This window comes from Globicephala melas, chromosome 12 (assembly GCF_963455315.2).
Source record: "Globicephala melas chromosome 12, mGloMel1.2, whole genome shotgun sequence".
Lineage (NCBI taxonomy): Eukaryota > Metazoa > Chordata > Mammalia > Artiodactyla > Delphinidae > Globicephala > Globicephala melas.
This window is the reverse complement of record NC_083325.1, coordinates 2255319-2278078: the sequence shown is the minus strand read 5'-3', so window position 1 is coordinate 2278078 and position 22760 is coordinate 2255319. Positions and strand designations below refer to the sequence as shown.

Below are 22760 nucleotides of genomic sequence, written 5' to 3'. Positions count from 1 at the left end.
CTTTCAGAGACAAGGATGGCTGAGGCATTTCTAAAAATCCTACTAAAAACAAAGAACTGATGAGTTTCATGTAACTTCCAAGTCTTTCTGCTTCTTTTCCCCAACACCCATACTCTCAACTGAGGGCCATGTGGATTTCAGATTAAATGTCCAATTCTGACCTCCCTTACACTGCAGAGAAACTTCTCACAGGTCATAAATTGTTAGCACTTGCCATAAGAAACCAAGTATCTGTGTACAAGTCCCAAAGCAGAGATCAGTCCCTGGAATCCCCCGGCCGCGTCTCCACAGAGCTTGTGTTGATGCGGATGCGATGACGTGATGTGTCGGAGAAAGACAGAGAGAGAGGCTGAGGGGAGGCGAGGACAGAATCCAGGACGAAAAGCCTCGCCCACCCACCCTCAGGGTAGAGTCTGGGGGCTTCAGAGACAATCACAAGAAGCCAACTTGCTTCTCTTCTTAAGAAGGAAATTTCTAACCTCAGAATGTACCTGTTCCCACATGTGTTAGTTATGGCTGAAGAGCGTGAATCAGGCAGTGGGTGCAGTAAAAAACGACCCTATGAAACGCAGAATTCTTGAAGGAGAGCCATCCATCCCTTTCTAAGACACCTGAGCCATGGGACAAAGAGTCGGTGGGTGGGACTTCCCCGGTGGTCCAGGGGTAAAGAATCCACCTTCCAATGCAGCGGACGCGGGTTCCATCCCTGGCTGGGCAACTAAGATCCCACATGCCGTGGGGCAACTAAGCCCGCGTGCCACAGCTACTGAGCCCGCGCGCCACAACTACTGAGCTCTCATGCCTCAGTGAGGAAGCCCGCATGCCACAAACTACAGAGCCCGTGGGCCACAACTAGAGAGGAGCCTGCGCACCACAATGAAAGATTCCGCATGCCTCAACGAAGATCCTGCGTTCTGCAAGCAACTAAGACCCGACGCAGCCCAAAAAATAAAGAAAACAAACAAATAAATATTTTAAAAAATCATTAAAAAAAAAAAGAGTCGGTGGGTGGAGCTCCATGCCCGCCATGAAAGGAATGTCTTTGATTCAGCAAATATCTACAGGAGGAATTTTCCAGCCCCTGGTGACACAAAAGTAAATTAGATAAGCTCCCACATCTAGGAATGGTCGGTGGGGGGGTGTTGGAGAGGATTTGGGGAGGTGGCCAGGATACCCACAAGCACAGGACGGTCCACAGGAGAGGTGAACAGCGCTGAGACAGTCCTGGGGAGGGAGGTCCCAACTGGCTCCCTAGGATTCTGGATCTGGATCAGGGTCTGGGTCAGGATCTGGGTCTGGAAGGGCACCGTCCTGCGGGGGCGGCCGGGGAGCAGGGGAAGACGGCCACGTGTCTGGAGCTCCCTGCGCACAGAGCTTCGCCCCTTCCACTCAGACACTCCGGGAAATACCAAACCCAGGCGACTCTGTTCATTTCCTCCGGCAAACAGAAAACACATTCTGCCTCCTCTTTCCATCTTTTCCTCCAGAAGCCCCTAAACGACACTTGCCCGTTGTACTCTGTGCTGTGCTGGTCGCGGGGAGCCCGCTGAGATGGGGGCAGAGGGACCCCTCCCCTGTTTTCTAGGTCAGGGAGGGAAAGGCTGCGTTTACACAGGGCCGCCGCTCCTGCCGCCGTCTCCCGTTCCTGGGCAACTTCAGAGCTGTCAGTCAGACCCTTCCAGAAGGCGGAAGAACCCTGGGGAGGGAAGAAAGGATCTCTTTGCTTTTTAGTGCTTCTCATTCACTCGACTGACAGCCAAGGCTTTGCTCTCAGCAGTGCAGGGATCTGAGGCTGACGCTGAAGCCCCCCCCCGCTCCGGGGGACCCCGCTCCCCGACACGCAGGAGGTCTAGACACAGGGGATGCCGGGCCTCTGCGCCTGGGAGACAGATCACCCTTATTTACCTGTTTGTCAGGACTGCGCTGGGGCCACCGTGCGTGGAGCCAGGTCCCCCTTTGCCTGGTGTGGTCAACGGGCTTGGGGTGCCTGTCAGGGGGCCCGTCTGCAAAACGGTCAGTGGGGAGGGGTAGGGAGAGCCACCGGCACAGCCACCTGGGGGCTGGGGGTGTCACTCGGCCACCGCGTGATGAAGAACCCTCCCGACCGCCCCACAGTGAGATGCCCCACCTTTCACCCGGCCGAGAGCTGAGGCCAGCGTGCGTATCACCTCCTCCGCCGGACCCAGAACAAGGCCTTTCTTTCCAAAAACAGAACGGACGCGATTCTTTTGGTGAGCAAACACAGTAATTCACTAAGAGGGCCTCAAATGTTGAAACTTCCACCTACTTCAGATATTCCTGAAGTGTAAGCAAGGGAAAGGCTTTTGTTAGATCCGAGTTATTCATCATCAGTTTCTCGGAGGTCACAAAATCGTCCTGACTTTGAGGCTCCCTGCCTGAGAGTAAAGTTCTCAAGGAGTCAAAATCAGTTGGAAAAAAGAAAACCAAACAAATAAACAAGCAAAACAGCTAGCCCGGTGCCGAGGTCTAGGCTGAGGTCGCACTCTCTCCTAAAAGCTTGGGATCCACTGGACACCAGTTTCACTACCCGACGGTTCTGAGTCCCCGGAAGAGCACAACAGAAGCTGGGCTGGTTTCATCACAGGGTTAGGCCTTCCTGGCTGGCACCGGAATTCCAGAAACCGGTAACAGAATGTTCTAACCACATCCAGTTATCAAAAACCTTGCGCAGGACAACAACATAATTAAAAAGTGCAGAGAAACCAACCGATAACACACACCTTACTAAGCTGGTACAGCGTGACTCACAAGGAAAATTAAAAGGGCTCGAGGGTGTGCAGAGAGCTAAGGTCCTTAAAACTGCAATACTTTTCACAGATTTTTCACATTGTAATATATTACCATAAATGTCAGTAACACCTGATGCTCTGGGACCCAACCCCAAAAGCCTCCTCTGCCGGGTGTGTGTCTCCAGGACACACCTCAGTCTGTGTGACTTTGTGGAGACCCCGGGCAGTGGGGAGAGGGTGTCACCAGGTGGAAGCGCCAGGTGTCACAGCCAGCAGCATGGCGGCTAATAGCCAACACACAGGAAATCATTAAAATCCACTTAACCAGATTATGAAAGCGATTGAAAAATTATTTCCTTGGGTGAGAGGAAAGCCAGTTAGGTTCCTCTCTCTTCATTTGCAAGTGATATCCTGTATCTGGAGCATACGTAAGTGGAAAAAGAGAACAGTACGTTCAAATGTCCCATGTATTTTTTTTGACACTCCGTGTGTTTTCATGAAATTACTGCAGTGTTCTACTTCCCACTGAGAATCACTTGAAGTCCCTAAATTCAACCACTGGTAATGTGTTGTTTTTTTTTTTTTAAATAAATTTATTTTATTTATTTACTTTGGCTGCATTGGGTCTCCGTTGCTGCGCGTGGGTTTTCTCTAGTTGCGGCGAGTGGGGGCTACTCTTCGTTGCGGTGCGCGGGCTTCTCATTGCGGTGGCTTCCCGTGTTGCGGAGCACGGGCTCTAGGCACGCGGGCTCTAGAGCGCAGGCTCAGTAGTTGTGGTGCATGGGCTTAGTTGCTCCACGGCATGTGGGATCTTCCCGGACCGGAGATCAAACCCGCGTCCCCTGCATCGGCAGGTGGATTCTCAACCACTGCGCCACCAGGGAAGCCCACCACTGGTAACGTTTTTAGTTTTAATTCTAGTTGGGCTCAGAGTGAGGGAAAGGGTCCCTTTAATTAACTGACTCACCCAGGCCTGCCGCGAGCTCTCACTTGACCTTTTGGGAGAGAAATGCACAGCGCTTAGCACACAGGATGTGAGTCCAGGATGATGCTTTGAAAATACAGGAAGCGCCGTCTAGACTCTAATGACCCAAATACACGCTGTCGCTCTGTCACTGCAAGGTGCCCTCAGCCCGGGTGGAAGCGCTGGCAGGTTAAGGTCACGGCCACGTCTGACGACACACGGGAGGGGAGGCACAACACAGCACCGTCCTCGGTTTCCCACCGAGAGTGTGTGTCAGCTTCCCCACATGCACCTGGTGGGTCTGAACTCAGGGTCAAGGCACTGAATTTACAATTTTTCACAGACAGTTGATATTTTATGCTTTCCCCTAGAGGGACATTTTCCAAATTTTAATATCTATTCACAGATGATTTGTGGGCAGGCAGGAAAAAACACGGCCCAAACACAAACACCACCGAGCCCATCACTGGGGAGCAGCCTTATTATCACAGCAGGTGCTGATAACATATGTGGCTCTAACTGTTAGAATTTTATATTTATGAATCCGAGACAAGTGCTTTTATAAACTCTCCGTGGGCAGATCCTACCCAATTTATTTACTAATTACTGACCAATTACACATGTCCCTCACTTCTGAATACTTTGTTAAAAAAAAAAAAAGAACAAAGATGTTCAACTCCATTTGCGATAATTATGAAAAGAAAGGTGAATTTCAGGTTTTCTCTTTGAGATTCACAGAAGCATAAAAATAATACGGTTGAATGGTTTAACTCTGACTTCCTAACATAGCTTGTAAATGTGCTTCTCCAAAGGGATGAACTGCACCTCGAAAGATAATGTATGTACAGAATGGTCCACCCGACCCACGGTCCCTCGTCCTGACAAGGTCCTGTTTACCACTGGATCGCTAGAACCGAGGGAGTTATGTACGTGGGGACTCAACTCGAAAACAGGACATAAGATCCTGCCCTTTCTCTGCTTCCAGAAATCACGTTTAGGGAGCGGACGGTGGTCCTTTCACTCTGATAGGATCTTAGCTGCCGTCAGTTGACGTGCGTCGAGCATGGGAGCTCAGTCTGTGAGGTGCTCTGGGTGCGGCTTCAGGGCTGCCTGCGAGGACCTCACAGTAAGGAGGAATGCGAGAGCTGTAGACGGAGGGGCACCACTCATTCACTGTGTGTGTGTGTGTGCGCGCGCGCACGTGTGTAACGGAAGCCTTGGTGATGGAGGGAGAAGAACCAGGGTTGTCCTTACATCCAGCCTAATGTGGTCGGAGCCTAGAAGTGGGAGGGCGGAGACCATAAGCCGGGGGCCAATCCAGAAGCACACGATGCTCTGAACATCCCAGACTGTGTCCTGGAAGCAGTACGGGCTCCTGGGGCAGCTAAGCAGAGGGAAGGTCACGATCGAGCTTTGGGTTTGTCCAGTAAGGACGATGGACGGGGGTGCAGGAGGCGAGCGAGAAGGGATGAGACACCTGTGAAACGCATGCTAAGACAAAACGCTCCTTCCACTACCGACACTGCAGGCTCCTCCACTTTTCTGTAAAGAATATGATAGACACCCTTTACCCTCCAGATACTGTAAAGGCCACCGTCTCCATCAGGAGGGAGATTCCGGCGGGTACGCGAAGCAGAGTCACGCATTTTGAAGCCACTGACGCAGCACACGCCCAGGGGCGCCCCGTAGAAAAGCCAGCATTGTCAGGGGCGCAGCACACGCCCAAGGGCGCCCCGTAGAAAAGCCAGCATTGTCAGGGGCACAGCACACGCCCAGGGGCGCCCCGTAGAAAAGCCAGCATTGTCAGGGGCGCAGCACACGCCCAGGGGCGCCCCGTAGAAAAGCCAGCATTGTCAGGGGCGCAGCACACGCCCAGGGGCGCCCCGTAGAAAAGCCAGCATTGTCAGGGGCAGGTCCCTGCACACCCTCTGGGCGCGGCTGCCCCACACCACCTGGCTCCATCGGCATCTGGCTTGGGTTTAAGCCGATCTCTTTGGCTTTAGGGAAATCCCGAACTTACACAATACCGTCTGAGTACATCAGCTCTTTATGAAGCCATCTGCCTGTTACCCTTTCTACTTTTAAAGTCACATTTCAGTCACTTATTCTCTTCTTTGCCACACATTTGAAGACATCATTCTAGCTCTTCTTTACATCCCTTTGAACCTGAGCATCTGGTGCAGCGGAAACCTCTCTCAAAGTTGCTCCGGGTACTCCAAGTGCAGCCCAGGCCACTAAGAGCCTGTACTGAGGTTTCAGATTTCTCTAGTTTTTAGATTTTTATTTATTGTTTCCAAATTGCAGTGTAGACTATCTCTGTGAGGACAAAAAACCCTGAAGAATCTATAGAACTTTAATCTTCCACGTCTTGTGGAATTTTCCTTCCTTCTCCTTCCCTTTCTTCCTTCATTTCTTTCCCTTCCTTCGTTTCTTCCTTCCTTTTTCTTTCCTTCCTCCCTCCCTTCCTTTTTCTCTCTTCTTTTCCCTTTCTTCCTTCCTTCCTTCCTTCTTTCCCTCCCTCCTTTTTCTTTCTTTCCTTCCTCCGTCCCTCTTTCTTTTTTCTTTCTGAAGTATAGTCGATTTACAACATTGTGTTAATCTCTGCTGTACAGCAAAGTGACTCTGTTTTACACATTTATACATTCTTTTTAAACATTCTTTTCTATTATGGTTTATCCCAGGAGATTGGATGTAGTTCCCTGTGCTGTACGGGAGGACCTTGCTGCTTATCCCGCTGAACTTTCCTGCAAGCTGGTTCCTTAAGAACATTTCCTAAGAGAGTCTAATGATATCGTTTAAAATGTTTCCTAGAACTACCCATCTACCCGTGTCCACTTGCAATATTAAAGTATACCAATTCACAGTTCAGAGGCTACAAGCGCCAAATGAAATTAAGTACAGTTAGTCAGGAAAACTTCATTTTAAAGTTGTTTTTCTATATAAATGTGATAGAATCACCTTTATTTTTATTAAACTGAAATATGGTAAATATGTCTTCAAGGGTGGAGCACAAGGCACTCACAAGCTTTTAGCAATTTTAAAATTTATGCTGGACCCTGTGGTTGACATGAATTGAAAGAAAGGTCTGTAGCGCCCAACAAATGGCGAAACCAAGCTCCTATGTTATTAACAACAAAATGCACACCATGCAGCACAGAAGTTTCAAGGATGAACATACGTCAAACTTCCTACTTTAACAGCATAACAAGTATTTCATCCCAGGTTAACTCTGCCTTGACTCCAGAAACATACACTAAATTGTTAAAAAGTTACTTTGTTTAAACTTGAATGTAAGCAGGTGACACACAGCTGATCTATTCTGTTGGAAATCAGGGGAGTGGTTATCTTTGGGGGACAGTGACCAGACAGGGGTACAAGGAGGCTTCTGAGATGGTGGTAATGTTTCTTGATCTAGCTAGTGACACACATAGATTCCGTTGACGGAAAGTCACAAACTTTACACTTCTCATCTGTGTGTGCACAGCTGGCATTGGCAAAGGATTTAATAATTCACTTTCCTACGTAGCAATCCTCTGGTTAGAGAGACACAGCTGAAGGAAGCAGGCGTAAAACTGAACCTAGGAGAAATGAACAGCCTCCTCCCAACTATACACATGGATGCGGGAAGCCCAGGAATGAAGAAGAAAGTCAGAGTTTTGAACTCTTGGGAGGAAAAAACTAGTGGCAGCGGGAGGTGAGGTGAGATGGGGATGTCAGGTCTTTATGCACCTCTTTTCTTTTCCCAAATCCCACTGGATGTCACCCACTCCTGCTTTGAGGACCAGTAAGGAAAGAGGCATGAAGGCCAGTGTCCCAAATCAGGATGCTTCGGCAAGTCTTGCGTGGCCTCTCCGATTGGCAAGGGGACCCTAAGCTTGCTTCTCCCCATCCTTCTGAGATCCCAGGAGGTGGCTGGGGACATTGTTTCCCCTCGACCTTTTGTACCTGAGGTTGATGAAATCTGATGCATGAGCATACATGAAGCTGACAGGAACAACGTCACAGGAAGGTCAGCGTAGTTTTGTGAATTAAAAAAAAAAGTTGAGAAAAGACAGACATGCTCTAGACCCATTGTGTTCCATGTCATTCCCCTCGGCACCTGGAGTTCAACAAACGCATGAGGCTTTGAGCGTCTTGGGGTGAACTTTACCATCCTTTCCCCTGTTCTCCCCACACAAGCAATGGGGCCATGACAGTCGCTGTGTTTTGTCCACCCTGCACACCGCCGGCTCCAAGGGAAGGACATTTAATTTTGAGGTACACGGGTGACTGGACGTTCCAAGGCACTGGACTGTTTCTCTAAGGAAAAATGTCCTTGGCAAGTACACAGGGTAACAAGGGGCATGTCTGCATACCTAATTGTAACCTTCAATCCCGCTTTTACCCACGGTGTAAAAATACAATATAAAGCAAACCAACACACACACCTGACCTTCCTCCTAGAATCCTGTCCTATGTCCACCTTTCCGCACATAGAGAACTTGAATTTTCACTTGAGAGAAAAGAGTCCGTGGGCTTATAGGAAATATATGCCCTGGAAAGCAAATTAATCAATCCATGCGTGCCTTTCAGTTGGGCGAGCAGTGGCTCTAAGGAATGGCCCTCCAGCCAAGCTGCTGGGGTCCAGGGGTGCAGGGACCTGGCTGCCGGCTGGAGCCGTCACCCCAAGCATGTAGGGCTGTCGCCCTGCATTGCATGGGCACAGTTATTCCCAAATGTGTTGGCCACCATGCAGGGTCCCTTCATTTTTTCCACGTTATAAACTCACCTCTCATTTTCAATACGGTGTGATAAGTTCAGTACAGATCTTATTTGGGCAACTGAGAAGCAGGGACCCACATGGAGGAGATTTGGGGCAAAGCAAGTTTCATTTTGCCAGGAAAATATGCACACCACGCATCTGATCACACCCACGGAGTTCCATGTGATAACTGGGTTCCACGAACCATCTAGAAACACAAAGGCCCCCTGGTCTCGGATTCCTCTATTCCTTAAGCGGCACAATAATTAATACAATTTAAAGTTTTATTTTTTTAATCCACTTCTGGTTTTACATCTAACCTTATGCTTACCAGTCATGAAAATACTGAGAAAGACCTCAAAGCAAAAATTAATTCTGCTCTTCCTATGTTTGTATCAGATAGCAGTATGTGGGGTATTACTAGGATATGATTATATTTAACACAGTATGTTTGAACTTTGCGGTGTAAAGTATAGAGTGAGGCCAGCAGAGAAACGCCTGGGGGTAACTTGCAGAAGCCAGCACACCTTACAGACATGCTCCTACTATCAACACAGTTCTGACACTCACTCTCCCCCCTCAGAGAGTTAATGAGATCATCTCTTTAATGGCCCTCTCTGAATTCGGTCTTTATAAAGTACCAAGCATCGAGTCAGGTAAATTACTTAATTAGCTCAACTCTCTCAGCTACTAAATTTGAATACAGGGCAGAGGAATACAGTTTGTAACCACACTATTGACTCAAAGAGGGAAAACTGCCCTGTGGAATATTGAGATTATATACTTCATACACATTACATACATGTACATACACGTGTATGTTAACATCAAGTAAGCCATGTTGCACCGTCAGCTTCCCATTATTTGTCATTTGCTCAAAAAGTATTAATACCTTGGGAATTAGCGGGTATAGTATTTTTTTTAAAAAAAGGAACAAAACACTTTTGCGTATGGTCTTAATTCTTTTACCTAAAGTCTGAAGTGATTAGAGGACTTTACGATTCAGGGTAACTTGAAAGAGTTAGCTGTTCCCCAGGAGAGAGAAGGACTTACATCCACTTTGGCCAACTTCAAGTTGACCTGGAACACCTAAAATGGCCCAACCTCTTTCACGGTAGCCAGGAGCTAATTGATACCAGGATTCCAGTCACCTGGCCCGGCCCAGCGCCCCCGATGCCCTGCTAGAGATGCCTCTGGTGGTCAGTCCCCAGGATCAAACACATCCTGCAGGCCACCCTGGGTACCTGAAGACTCTGACGTTATAAGAACACTCACACTGCACACACACAGAAATAAATGTGTTCCCACACATATTCTACTTATAATAAACTAAGAGTACAGTTTAAACACTAAACATTTTTGAGATCTTCCTACCCCACTGGTAATTTGGAATTCTCCAGAGATTAGTGACATAGGATAAAGAACGCTCTCTCAGTGAGAAGGCCAGTGTTCAGTGCTTCCTCCGTTTGTTTCTCAACAGCTGTGAATCCCAGCCATGAATACTTACGTGTCCCAATTCAAGTTCTCTCCCCTCATCACTGATGTAAAAACGTATCAATGCAGGGATGTATTCCTGCACTGAAGTGTGAGTGTGTGCAAATGTGTGTGTGTGTGCTCGTGGGGTTCTTTTAAAAGGCAGTCCTTTTTTTTTGTATTGAGATTTCTCAGGGGATATAGTTTTCCCAACTGTGAAGTATAATTTACATAGTAAGATCTCTCTTCTACTAGTAAAAACAAATTCATTCGTTTAATCATGCACCTTGAGTCTGACACTGTCACTGTATTAACTGTATCAGTTAGAAAACAAATCCTGTATTAACTGTACTTTTTTCTACCTATTTGTGGCCAGAGGTACAAATATAGGTTTTTAACACATAATATACTTATATTTCAAAAAAGTCACCAGTACACTTTCGAGGAAGCTGCTTTTCACATTGATTTCTCTTTTTTTCTTTTCACACATTTATTTATTTTTGGCTGCACTGGGTCTTCGTTGCTGCGCACGGGGTTTCTTTAGTTGCAGTGAGCGGGGGCTACTCTTTGTTGAGGTGCACAGGCTGCTCATTGCGGTGGCTTCTCTTGTTGCGGAGAATGGGCTCTAGGCGCACGGGCTCAGTAGTTTTGGCACGTGGGCTCAGTAGTTGTGGTTCGAGGGCTCTAGAGCGCAGGCTCAGTAGTTGTGGCACTTGGGCTTAGTTGCTCCGCAGCATGTGGGATCTTCCCGGAACAGGGCTCGAACCCGTGTTCCCTGCATTGGCAGGCGGATTCTTAGCCACTGCACCACGAGGGAAGTCCCCACATTTATTTCTGAATCAGGAAAGCTATTGGATTATCTACGAGATTTACTCTTTCCCAAATTTAATTTACATCCAAGTCATTTTAGAAGCCACAATTACCAACATGCAAGAACCTCTACTTGAAAAATTTGTATAATTTGAACATGCAAAACCAATTGTTCTAAATTTATTAAAGCATTTTCCTCTCAGGCTCAAATCCTAGAAGCAGCCTAGCGTAGGACTAGATGTGTGAATTATAAACTTCTGGAAACAGAGGCTTCTGATCAAGACATTGCAGGATTTTTCTGTACAGTGTTTTCTCTAATGCTTTAGCCAATCCATTTCTAAATGTCCCAGGAGACTACTTTCTAAGCTTGTGCTCTTCCCTTTCCCAATAACTCAAAGCACAGGGGTAATTCTCTTGAATCTTAGCTTAAATTTTTCCTTGGAAATTTCACTGCTGTATCATCTTGTGAGCCTGAATTTCATCCTAACACTGCCAGCCTGGCTATTCCAAGTGGCAGGAGCCACCTTTGAACCGCAGCTCAAGCCTCCCTCGGCCTCCAGGTTCTGGAAGACATAGGTTCCCCTTCCCCCACCTGCAGCCTGGAAAACCTTCTGAGGCTGAGGCTGGGAGCTCCCGGTCAGTCTTCGTCTGGCTCCAGGACAGCGAGACAAGTCTGTCCCCTTCCTCTGCGCGGCGGGACCTCATCTGACTGCACGGCCTTTGGAGACACAGGAACGCAAGCTCAAATCCCAGCTTTGCCACGTTCCCACTCTGGAGGCAGCCACTTCCTCCTTCTGAGATCAGTCTCCTCATCTGTAAAATGGGGATGATAACCCCCGCCCCCCAGGTTGTGGCCAAGGTACCCCTTGGTGCCCTGTGCAGACCCCGAAGCAGTGGCTGTCATTATTCTTGGAAGCACTGCTCTCCCTGGGGCTATGTGGTGTTGGCAGGGATGTCCAGCATGAAAACGAAATGCTCGCTCTCTTCTGTGCAGGGGAATCCGCTTTTCGGTACGCCAGAATACACCGTTATCAATTCCACGCCATCCTGGCGCTGGAGGACACCTTGCAGAAGGTTTAACCTGAGTCTTTACCTCGCAGCCCTGGAAACCACGCGCCGGTCACCGCAGGACTTGCGTCCAGGAGGCCTCCTTGCTGCTTCGCTCTGAGAAAGTCCAGTGCAAATCCGCAGCCCCAGTCCTCACACCCTTGTCAGAAACAACATCTGCCTGGAACTGGGAATTCTTTCCTCAAGAAGACCACAGGGGGCAGCAGAAACCAGGAGGGGCACAGACGGGTCTGTGCAGACAAGTCCCTGAGAGTGGGCAGTGGTCTGACGTCATTCCCATCCACAGGGCAATTCCTCCCCAAAGCAGGAGGGACTTGGTGCTGGGGGACAGCCCACAACCTGCACGCGGCCGAGTGAAGACAGTAGCCAGACCACTGCTGGGGCCCAGCTTTTACCAAGTGGTAGGTCTAGGACGGATGCGAGTGCTGGACCAAACCACTAGCTTAGGACGGCCCAGGCCACACCTCACCCCTTTATACTCTGACTACCACTGCACCCGCAGGCCAGGTGGGCTCCAAGCCTTCTGAATTGCAACTCTACCCCATCAATTCGGAGGCGGGGCTTGGAATTTCAGATCATGATCGGTCGGATTCGGGGAGAGTCATAATAAATCCATGTTGCTGCCCGTGCACTATGTATTTCATAATATTTACAAATTAATCTCTCAAAGGGAGAAAAATGGCAGATGTATTAAATCGAGAGTCTGATGTTTATACACTAACAGTAGCTGGCCACCTTCTACAGCACATTCAGGGTTTGGACTTGACACCAGTCTGTTAAGAACGTTGAAAACTGTTGTGTAAATTACACCGGCACTGTACTGATTCCAAAATTAGTATCTGATTCTATGTAATTATATCTCTTACTGTCAGTTGTCAATTTCATCCCATAGTTCTTTTTTAAGGAGACGCTTTCAATGCTTAAAATCTCAAAGCTTAACATACACCTGCCTTGCAGGCACTATCTTTCACTAAGACATTTAAGCAAGTAGTTCACTTAATTAATCAATTAAAATTTAAGATCACATAACAGAAGGTCCAGGAGGGGGAAGAACACTGTACACTTAAAGAGACGTGAATATTAAAACAAAGACTGGGGCTTCCCTGGTGGCGCAGTGGTTGAGAGTCCACCTGCTGATGCAGGGGACACGGGTTCGTGCCCTGGTCTGGGAGGATCCCACATGCCGCGGGGCGGCCCGGCCGTGATCCATGGCCGCTGAGCCTGCGTGTCCGGAGCCTGTGCTCCGAAACCAGAGAGGCCACAACAGTGAGAGGCTCGCGTACCGCAAAAACAGACAAAAAACAAAGACTGTCCCAATTATCAATGCATAAGATATTTCTATTCAAAATTAGAATAGAAAATTCACCAAATCCGAAAATTAATTAAAAGTTTCTCAAAGAGCAAATCTCTCCAAGTTTCTGGAAAGGAACCAATCATTTGCTTACCTAAATGATAGGTACAGAAGCCTAGAAATGAGTTTGTCACTGTAGGGCGGGCTGGAGTACTGGAGAAATGCTTGGATAAACTGTAGACCCAGAGTATAAAATCTCAGTTAGTATAACCATTAGATCAGATACTCACACACTTACATCATCTCAGGAAGAGGAGAATCTCAGAAAAAGAGCTCCAGAAACAAACATCTACAGGAATTTCTCAGCAACCACTTCCCTATTTAACCAGTCTCGCTGGCTACCCACAAATCCTTCCCCAGACCCAACTTAAGTCTTCACGCCGTGAGGCAACCCTATCCCTCTTAATTACCTTCATCAGAGACGGAGAACAGTTGATTGCCCTTCTCTGCATAATAAATCCATTCACATTTTTTCAAATATTAAATTATCTCAGCTTGAATCCTCCAGTCTAAATGTCCTCATGTCTTTGTCTTTACTTCCCAGATCGCGTACGTAATACGCTCACCAAATGCTGGTCTCCACTCTGAACTCTCTTCCACCATCTCCCCTTTCTGTCTAAATTGCGGGGCTCAGAACCCCACCAAGACCCGAGGCTCACACCACAATCTCTACGGAGATTCAGCTCAGAGCTCCAGAAGCTTCAACTGCACCAAGCAAAACGGTAAAATGCTCGTTTCCATCACGCACAACAAAAATTGTATCAAGAATTCCGACATGTTTCGGTGACTTTTTTGTAACCTAGCTGTAAAATTCAAGGCAATTATTCACCCATTATTTTAGAACACTCCCCATTTTGATCACAATATCCTTCCCCTGCTGTCAACAGTTTCCCTGATGCATTAGTGGGAAATGCCAGCCTTCAAGTGTTGTAAACATTTTGGTTGCCAGTTTCAGAAAAATAACAGGGTAAAAATAAGTTCAAGGCCATCACTTCTCCTTTGAAAAGAAAATGTTAGCCCCGAGTTTGCTACAACAGAGTTTCAATTTTTTGAAACTCCTGGGTCACGAATTTTAGTTCAATATGGCAAAGTATGTTGACCAAAATGTCAAAAAATGTAAATAGCAAGCAACCCGCGTGAGGCTTTTTAAAATGTTCAGAAAGTACTTAAAATGCCTTCCGAGTCCGCCAACAATGTCCTCACCAAGCAGACGGCCCGCCGCGTTGAGGATCAGCTGGCCCCTTCACCGTTAGAACAGCAACCGCACAGAAAGCAAAGATTTCGACCAAATATGGTTCGTCTCTCCTCAAATTTTCAGCATGACCACTAAAAATACGTTCACAAAAAATCCACCCAAGCATTACTTTTCTCCCAAAGTGCTTCTCGGATTATAAAACAGCTTTGAAAGTTCAGCCTGACAAAACAAATATGGTATTAGGAGGAGAGACCTGGAAGGCGATCACAAAAAGTCTCATTTAAATTCCTGGAAAGCACGGCTTCTTCGAACAGCTATTCAGATCGCTTTGGGAGGAGACATCACTTGCTTCCCTCAAGCCAGGAGTTTAACTTCACTCTGTCCCCCTGCATCGCAAAATCCGAACGAGATGGATGTTCCATTCCGTACCCCCAGTGCATTAAATCTCCCCTCGGCACACAGTGGAAAGTAAAACAACTCAAAAGCAGTTTTCCTCGCGCCAAGGGCGCAAGAATGAATACCCGGGTATTCAGGATTCTAAAGATCCCTTCTGCCCCTAAACGCCTCAGCTACAGAAAACTAGAAATCAGTGGAACGCACTTTAAGCTTTAAGAAGCTCAGTTTTGCCTGCGGGCGGGGTCGAGAAAGACAATTACAGACCTCGATTCCCCTCCAGAGCCCAAAGAAAAGATCACTGTTACTGAGCCACTGGGGCACACTGGGTCCTCCTGTCCCCGAAGCGCAGGCCTGCCCGGGGGTCTCACCTCTTTAAGAATTTCCTGCTTCTCCCCCGCAAACCGCCCTCAAAATCCCGCCCACAGGTCTGGGTGCGGGTCGCCGAGTCTAACCCGGTGCTTGAGCTGCCCCCGGGCTGCGGCGACCCCGCGGCAGACGCCTGGCACCGCCCGACACCGAGCCCCCGGTCGCCCACCTTCTCCGGACGCCGCGCCTCCTGGCGCCCGACCCCGAGGCGCTGGAGCCGGGGACGAGCGTGTCACATTTTCCTCTCCGGCGGCCGCTCGGGCGCGCGCCACGCGCTCCCACAATCGCGCCAACTGGAGCGGAGACCCGGGGCCCGGGCGCCAGACGCGCGCGGCTCAGCGGCTCCCGCCTGCCTCCGCCGAGCAGCCTCCCGACGCCGCCCCGGAGCCCCGGCGAGCTGCCTTCGCGGGTCCGGATCGCTCGGCGCCCGGCAGCGGCGGCGGCCGGCGCGGAGCTGCGCTCAGCCCGCGCCGCGCGCCTCATTGTTCCCGGCGGCAGCTCTGGGCTCCTGGCCCCCGCGCCGAGCCTGCGCCGCGCCCCGCCCCCAGGCCCTTCCGCCTCCGCGGCCGCCTCCGGCCTCCCCTCACGGCCCCGCTCACCTAGCGGGCGGCCACCGGCCCCGGGAAGTTCCCCGTCGGCTCCCCACGCCCCCGGCCCCGCTGCCTGCCGCGGCGGCGCAGCGGGTGCACGCCGAGCCCCGCTTCTGACACAGAGCGATCGCAGACTCGGGCGGCGCGGCGGCCTCAAAAGGCACGCCTGTCCCCGCCGCCGCCTCCTGCCAGCCCCGGTCCTCCGGGGGTCACCTGCACAGGCTCCGCCCGGCACGGCGCGTGGCACCCGCGGGCACTCGGGCCCCGCCGGCGGCAGGGATGCAGGGATGAGGACGGGCTGTAAGTGGCAGAGAGGGTGTCGGGGCGCCTGGCCCCGCGGAAGTGAGTCTTTGTGCGCCCCTCTCCGGCACACCCTCCCGCGGCGCCGAAGGCCGGGCTACCTGCGCGCGAGGCAGAGCCCGGGAGCCGGCCGGGTGGGGCGCAGCCGGGCGAGCGCAGCATCCTCCCGGCCCGCTGGCTCCCTTTGTTCCGCCCGCTCGGCCGGGGCTCCGCGCCGCCGCCCGGCGCTCGCTCCCGGGAGCTTCTCCGAGGCGCCCGGGGTCGGGGTTGGAGCGGGAGTGGGCCACCTGCCCCCGGGAATTCCCTAGTGCCCTGTCTGCCCGGCCTCCCCGCCGCCCGCGCCCGGCCCCGGGAGGGCCGGCAAAGTTCTCGGGACCGCGGCACCCGGGCTGCTGGCCCGGCGCGCGGAGAACCCGGAGCGGGAGCCGCGGATGGGGCCGCAGATCGGATGTCTGTCTGCCCGCGTGCGGAACGCCCGTTTGTCCCTGCGGCCCTCTTCCCTTCCGAGGGGACCGCAGCTGGTCCCGGGACGGAGACCGCGCCGCCCTTTGTTTGCTGGTGAACACGCGTCTTTGAACTTAAAGGCGCTCCCAGCGTGTGCGTGGGAGGCGGTGGGCCGCCGGCTGCGCGGGGGTCCTCCCGCGGACCGACAGAGCTATCGGGGTGCGGGTTGACGGGACCCCCGGGTGGAGCAAGGTTGTGTTGAGGAATTGAGTGACACTACCAGGCAGTGCCCATCTCCGAGGGACAAAAGTTACCGCTGGCCCCTCCACCCCTGGCCGCTGCGAGGGCTAACATTTTGGAGACACAAATCCTTCATTAAAAATACTACTTTAAAATTCGTATGTATTTACGTTCATTGACCTCACTGAGGATGCTTAGGAAAAAAGCAATGAACTAGATACCCAGTTCATTCAGTACTTGAGTGCCCGCTATGTGCTGGGGACTCTGGGTCGGGTAGTAGCCACGCGAACGTGAGTAGAATCTCTTTCCTTATCCTCTAGAAGCTTGCAGAAATTTAAAACGTCACAGGGGTTCAACCATTGATAAAACCGACTGGGCAAAACGCGCTGCCCTCAATCAAAAGTGTGGGCCGAAAACGCTTCCTCCGTGTTTCCCCAATTCTGGTGACAGTTTCTGACACCCGGAATTCGGAGGAACTGCATTCAAAGGACAACTTGGCACACGGACTTAAGGAAGAGTGTTTCGTAACAGTGAAATAGGGACAATACGGCTACAGAAAAGTGGCGTGATAGAATCCTGGGGCTAGAGGGCATGGGGGTAAGGCTGAAGAATCCGCCCCATATCCCCCGAGGGACGCCGGGCAGGTCGCAGACTCTATGGGCCTTGGTTTTGTGTTTTGTGTAAGGCGCGTAACAGCACCTGCCTTCAAGGTTTATGGTAAGAGTAGAGGTCAGGTGTTGACATGTCTCCTTAGTGCCTGGAATGTGATATTTAATAATTGTAGTAATTAATAAATAATAGTGCCACTATTAAAACGCCTTAACCATGAAATAGAAAAATAATTTATATGCTCTTCTTTTAGTGTTTAAATGCTGCCGAAGTTGACGCCTTGATTACCTTCAGGAAAATTTAATGAGCAGTTCAATAAGGGTGGCCCAATAACTTTATGCTTGTAGAAGAATTACCACCTGCGGGCAAATATGCAAATCACTGTTGTAAAATTTTAAGTGAATTGATTATTTATGGTTGGGGTAATCAGTGAAGTGGGGCTAAATGGACTTAATTTCTGTCTTCCTAAGGAAATCGCAAAGATAGTTGATATATATAAAGCTATCAGCTGATGATTGTTTCTGTGCAAATAAACCGTTTTGACACCCTCTAATTGCTTAGCGGCACCCGAAGTAGGAGCAGATTATGTAACTTTTTTTATCGGTCTACGGATTTGCTAGGAATTCCCAGCCTCTTCTGTCACTTTAATATTCCTTTCTTAAAATAACAACAAAACCCAAAAAACCCGAATAAACTTATTCCTAAGCATCAGAAACCCACTTGGTATTATCCATTTGCTCCTAATAACCTGAATTTCCTTTTCTGTTTTTAAACTCAGCGTTCACCACTGTCCTTTTTTCTCAATCCACTGTGGACGGATGATGGGCTGTGCTCATAGGGAACATTCCTTCTGTTTTCTGAACCTTGTCTTTGGTTAGCAGTCAAATCGGGAAGTTCCGTGAGTCTCCCAGCTCTGAAGTATCTGGGTTTGTGTAGGAAATGAGGAAATATTTTCTAACGGTACCATAACTGAATCTGGGGTATTTGTTTTCACTTAACTACGGTTCATAGAAAATATTTCTCTCCTATTATTATGCCATTCAGCTCTCACAATAAGCCCCCAGATTATTTTACAGATGGGGAAACTGAGGCTGACATATATATATGTGTGTGTGTGTGTGTATATTTATATATATATATATATATTTTTTGGATCATTTTCCCTAAGTGTAATGTTTTCAGGTTCTGATTTACCTGAGTTGCCATTTTGTAAACGAAATTCGTACCTCAGGGAGGAAAATAACCTACAGACGTGTTCTTCACACTTAATCAGTGAAACAAATCTGTTAGTGGGCAGTGCAAACATGAATTTTAGATACTCACTTGTTTGTGAAGAAACATTTTTTTCCCAGCCGACTCATAGGTTTTCTTCTCTCAAATTGTCATGTAGTCTTTAGAAATGTTAATGGGGAGATGACCACTATTAAGAAGAAACAGGCTCAGGATCTTGGGTGCACGTAGCCGCCAGAACCCTGGACGTGCAGGAGCTAACACCAGCTAATAACACCTACAGTATTTTCAGATGGGGAGAAAAAGATCTTTTTTAGCATCAGATGTAAGATGCCTTTTCAGCATCCGATACAGATGAGAAGACACTGAGGTGTGACTGGCTGTCCCTAGGTTGCTGTCTTCCATTCCACACCTCCCCATCCTAGGGGTCCACTGGGAGGCAGACCTGGCCTCCGGCGGGGTCAGGGGTCACAGCCACACTTGTAGGACTGAGCCGGTGGAAAACAAGTCCGGCTGTGAAAGAAATTCCCCTTTCCTAAACTTTCCCTTGTAGTCCACAACCTAAAGTGAAAGGGACAGGACTCAAATCTGGGAGATCTGGGTTTTCCTCCAACCTGTCACCTTCGTGAAGCTGTTTGAACCTTGTGTTGCCTCAATGACCTTGTCAGTGACGCAGACTAAGCCTGCTCTACAAACACCTACGAGACCCTGAGCTCACATCACAAGCTCACAGACATGCACAAGGGTACAGCACTTCACAGTTTATGTAAAGGCTTTTGCCCCGCAACTCCGAATTACCAAGTGAAGGTATGAGGGTTAAAGGCCATCTAGAGGTGGCCCTGCCACTTCTGAATTGTGTGACAGTAATAACACCTAACACTGACATTTTAAGGCCTATGTTCTAAGTCCTTTATAAATATTACCTCATTTACTACTCATAACAAGGGTGGTTTTTTTTAACTTTATTTTGGAATAATTTCAGACACAGAAGATTGGATAAGCAATACCTTCCCCCAGATTCCCCAAAGGTTGGCACTTGACTAGGTTTGCTTTATCATCCTTCATTTCTGTTTGTTTTGTCCTGAACTGCTGGAGGGCAAGTTGCTTTGTCCTGCCCTTTTCCCCCTAAATACAGGGATCCCCCGCTTTCCATAAGTTCGCTTTAAGCCACTTCGCTTTTAGAAAAAAACCTACATTAGTGCCTGTTTTCACTAACAGGAAGAAATCCTAGGAGGATTTCTCACTTTTACAAAAAAAAGGCAAAAAGTGAGAGTTGCGTCCAGGTGTTTTGCACGAGTGGCCCCGCCAATCTCCTTCCTGGAACCACACTCAGCATCCAGCCCCCAGGGCTGTGAAGCGCATCTGTGAGCATCTGTGCTTTTTCTCTTTATTTTGTGCACCAGCTAGCAAGACCTGTCCTAAGGTAACTTCTTTGGCTTACGAAAGCTTCCTTGGGAATGCTCTACTTTCAGAGAGTGGGGGGCGGGGCGGGGCAACTGTGCTTTATTTTATTTTCCTAATAACAGGGGCATTCTCTTACATAATAAGGGAAATAATATTGTTATACTATGATCTAATCTCGGACTTTATTCACGTTTTACCAACTGTCCTGTGAATGTCCTTTACAGCAAATAATAATAATAAACAATAAAGCAAGCCCAGGACCCGATCCAGAATCATCTGCTCTATTTAGTTATTTCTTCTCTTCGATCTCTTTAATCTGGAACAGAATTTCCTTAACCTTAACATTTTTGCAGAGTTCAGACTATTTCTTGTGTTAAGTGCCCTCCATTTGGGCTTGTCTGTTGTTTCCTCACAATCAAATTCGGATTAACCTCAGATTATGCTCTTTTCTTTTTGGCCAGAAATAACCCCAGTGTTATATCCTTCTCAGAGCATCTTTTCAAAATTACATACTGGGTTCATTTGTTCCAATACTATGAGCTTAACTTTTATTACATGGTTAAGGTGGCGTCTGCCAGGTTTCTCCACAGTGAATTTACTGTTCCTTCCTTTATAATTAAAAGTAATTTGTGCGGAGATACGGAGATACGTGGAGAGTATGTAAATGTTCCGTTTCTCCTCAAACTTTTACTCGCTGGTTTAAGCCTCTGATCGTGATTCTCGCCTGCAATGACGATGATTTCCTAGTTCCATTCTCCCTTTGCACGGAGTGGTTGGCACTTTGCCACAAGGAAGAGCTTTTTACATTTCCCCCACTTCTTGATTTCATAACAAGCTTCTGATGCCAGTGTTTTTTTTCTCCCTCTTTTGAAAGAGGAAACTGAAAGGTCACAGACAAAGAGAGCGGACTGTCCTGGGTCACACATCCAATGATGGAAGAAACTTGGCAAGATAATAACTCAGAAACCATCTCCTCATCTGTAAAATGAGAATAATCATCCCTAGGGCTGTTCAGTGTGACTTCAAAGTGCCTCTACCCCGATCGCACATCTAGTAATTGTTCAGTAAACGGCTGTTGTTAGGAGGGTGGAGTGTGCTCATTTGTAGATAAGAAAAGCCGGTGGTAGAGGGTGAGAGGGACGCTTGTTACAGAAGAGCATTCTGACCCAAGTCCTCTCCTTCAGCCACTGTTTGCTGAGTGCCAGCGCTCAGCCAGCCAGGTTCAGTTCCAGACCGGCAGACACAGACGTCGTAACAGAACAGGTGCTTCTGTTTTTTCCACAGAAGACTGAATATACAAACCCATGACAGCAGACCGTATATGACAATGAAACTCTGCCCCAACATCTGCAGCACCCCGACCAGGAAGCCAAACCCAGCCTGTGTACAGTCAGGGCTTAATAAGAGCCAGCTTCTCAAATGTTTGCCCTCACTTCCGACCTACAGCATCCCTAGAAAGCCACATATGCTCCCCTAACCAACCACGGAGGATGCCCCGTTTCTAGTTAGCCCATGACCACGGGATAAATTACATGCCCGTAAAATTTGTACTGTAAAGCCTAACACCCTGTACCTCAGGAAGTGACTGTATTTTGAGATCGGGCTTTTCAAGAGGAGATTCAGTTACAATGAGATCGTTAGGGTGGGTGTTAATTTAGCATGACTGCTGTCTTTATAAGGAGAGGAGATTATAATACAGAGAGACCCCAGCGATACCATGTCACAGAGAAAAGACCACACGAGGACACAGCCAGGAGATGGCCGTCTACCAGGCAAGGAGAGAGGCCCGAGAAGGAACCAGCTGTGCCGACACCCTAATCTTGGACTTCCAGCCACCAAAATGTGGGAAAATAACCGCCCACCCTGTGGTACTTCGCTACGGCAACTCTTGCAAACGAATGCACCCACAGGCAGCCTCCCCAGACCAGCAGTCTCCAATCAGGGCATCCCTGAAATCTTCCATTTTTTCCACTGTCAAGCTCTCCAAGTCCTCTGCCTGCCTTTGAGTCTCTGTCAAAACCTAGCGATGGTGGCTGACTCCCTCGCTATTGCCAGCTCTGCATATCAGCCTTTGCTGGTTCTCATTTGTGTGGTCTTCATTTATTTCCACACAGGGAGAGGGGAGACCCATCAGAAAGTTGCCAGGGGACACATAATTCCATCCTTAATCCTTAGGAGGATTTGGAGATGGACCGAAAACTAGTCAAGAAATTCCCTTTTTAAAAATAGTCTTACGAGAACAAATGGCCCATATGTGATGTTTCTTTGATTACCTTTCCAAAGACCTCTCCTAACAAGCGAGCAGTATCATTAATTAAAACCCACCTCCACTGCTGAGTAATTTTACCGTTGATGAGCTCTGCAGTTTGTTATCTTTCACAAAACACTCATCATTTTAAGGTGAAGCAGGCTGTACTGCACACAATTACCACCGAGTTTAAAACAGTATTCCATTTCTGAAGTCTAAATCCTACAGCAACTCAAAATTTTTTCAACCAGTGATAGAAATGGTACAAAACAGCTTTAGTTAGTAGAAACTAATGGGTAATAATTGCACGAATTTAAGAGACAGCAGAAGCATGAATGCAAAGTGGAAACTTTGGACCATTCTGAAAACCCTAGTAGTTTTTTTTTAAAGAAGTACTAAGTTTTCTGATACTTCTCTTGTTCTACTCAAGCTCTTCTTTCCAACATATTTCTAGGTCTCCTTTAACACAGTTCCAAATCAACACTTGCATCCGTATGCATCAAAGATATTGGCCTGTAATTTTCTTTCTCACTAGTGTCTTTGTCTGGCTTGGTGGCTTCACAGAATGTCTTTGGGAGTGT

General features: G+C 48.6%; 1 protein-coding gene across 7 annotated transcripts in view; it reads right to left on the bottom strand.

The window, feature by feature from the left end:
• The window catches only part of ST6GAL2 (ST6 beta-galactoside alpha-2,6-sialyltransferase 2), a 63911-nt gene extending 47633 nt beyond the window's left edge, over positions 1-16278 (bottom strand). For 2 of the 7 annotated variants that reach the window (XR_009566138.2, XM_030845054.3), the window contains exon 1: positions 15284-15600. The gene's annotated coding sequence lies outside the window, so the exon portion shown is untranslated. Of the gene's footprint in view, positions 1-13567; positions 14335-14360; positions 14903-15116; positions 15214-15283; positions 15601-15713; positions 15990-16105 lie in introns of those variants that run through there. The other 5 variants (XM_060309276.1, XM_060309275.1, XM_060309277.1 and 2 more) reach the window with 5 other exon arrangements.
• Positions 16279-22760: the final 6482 nt, after the last annotated feature.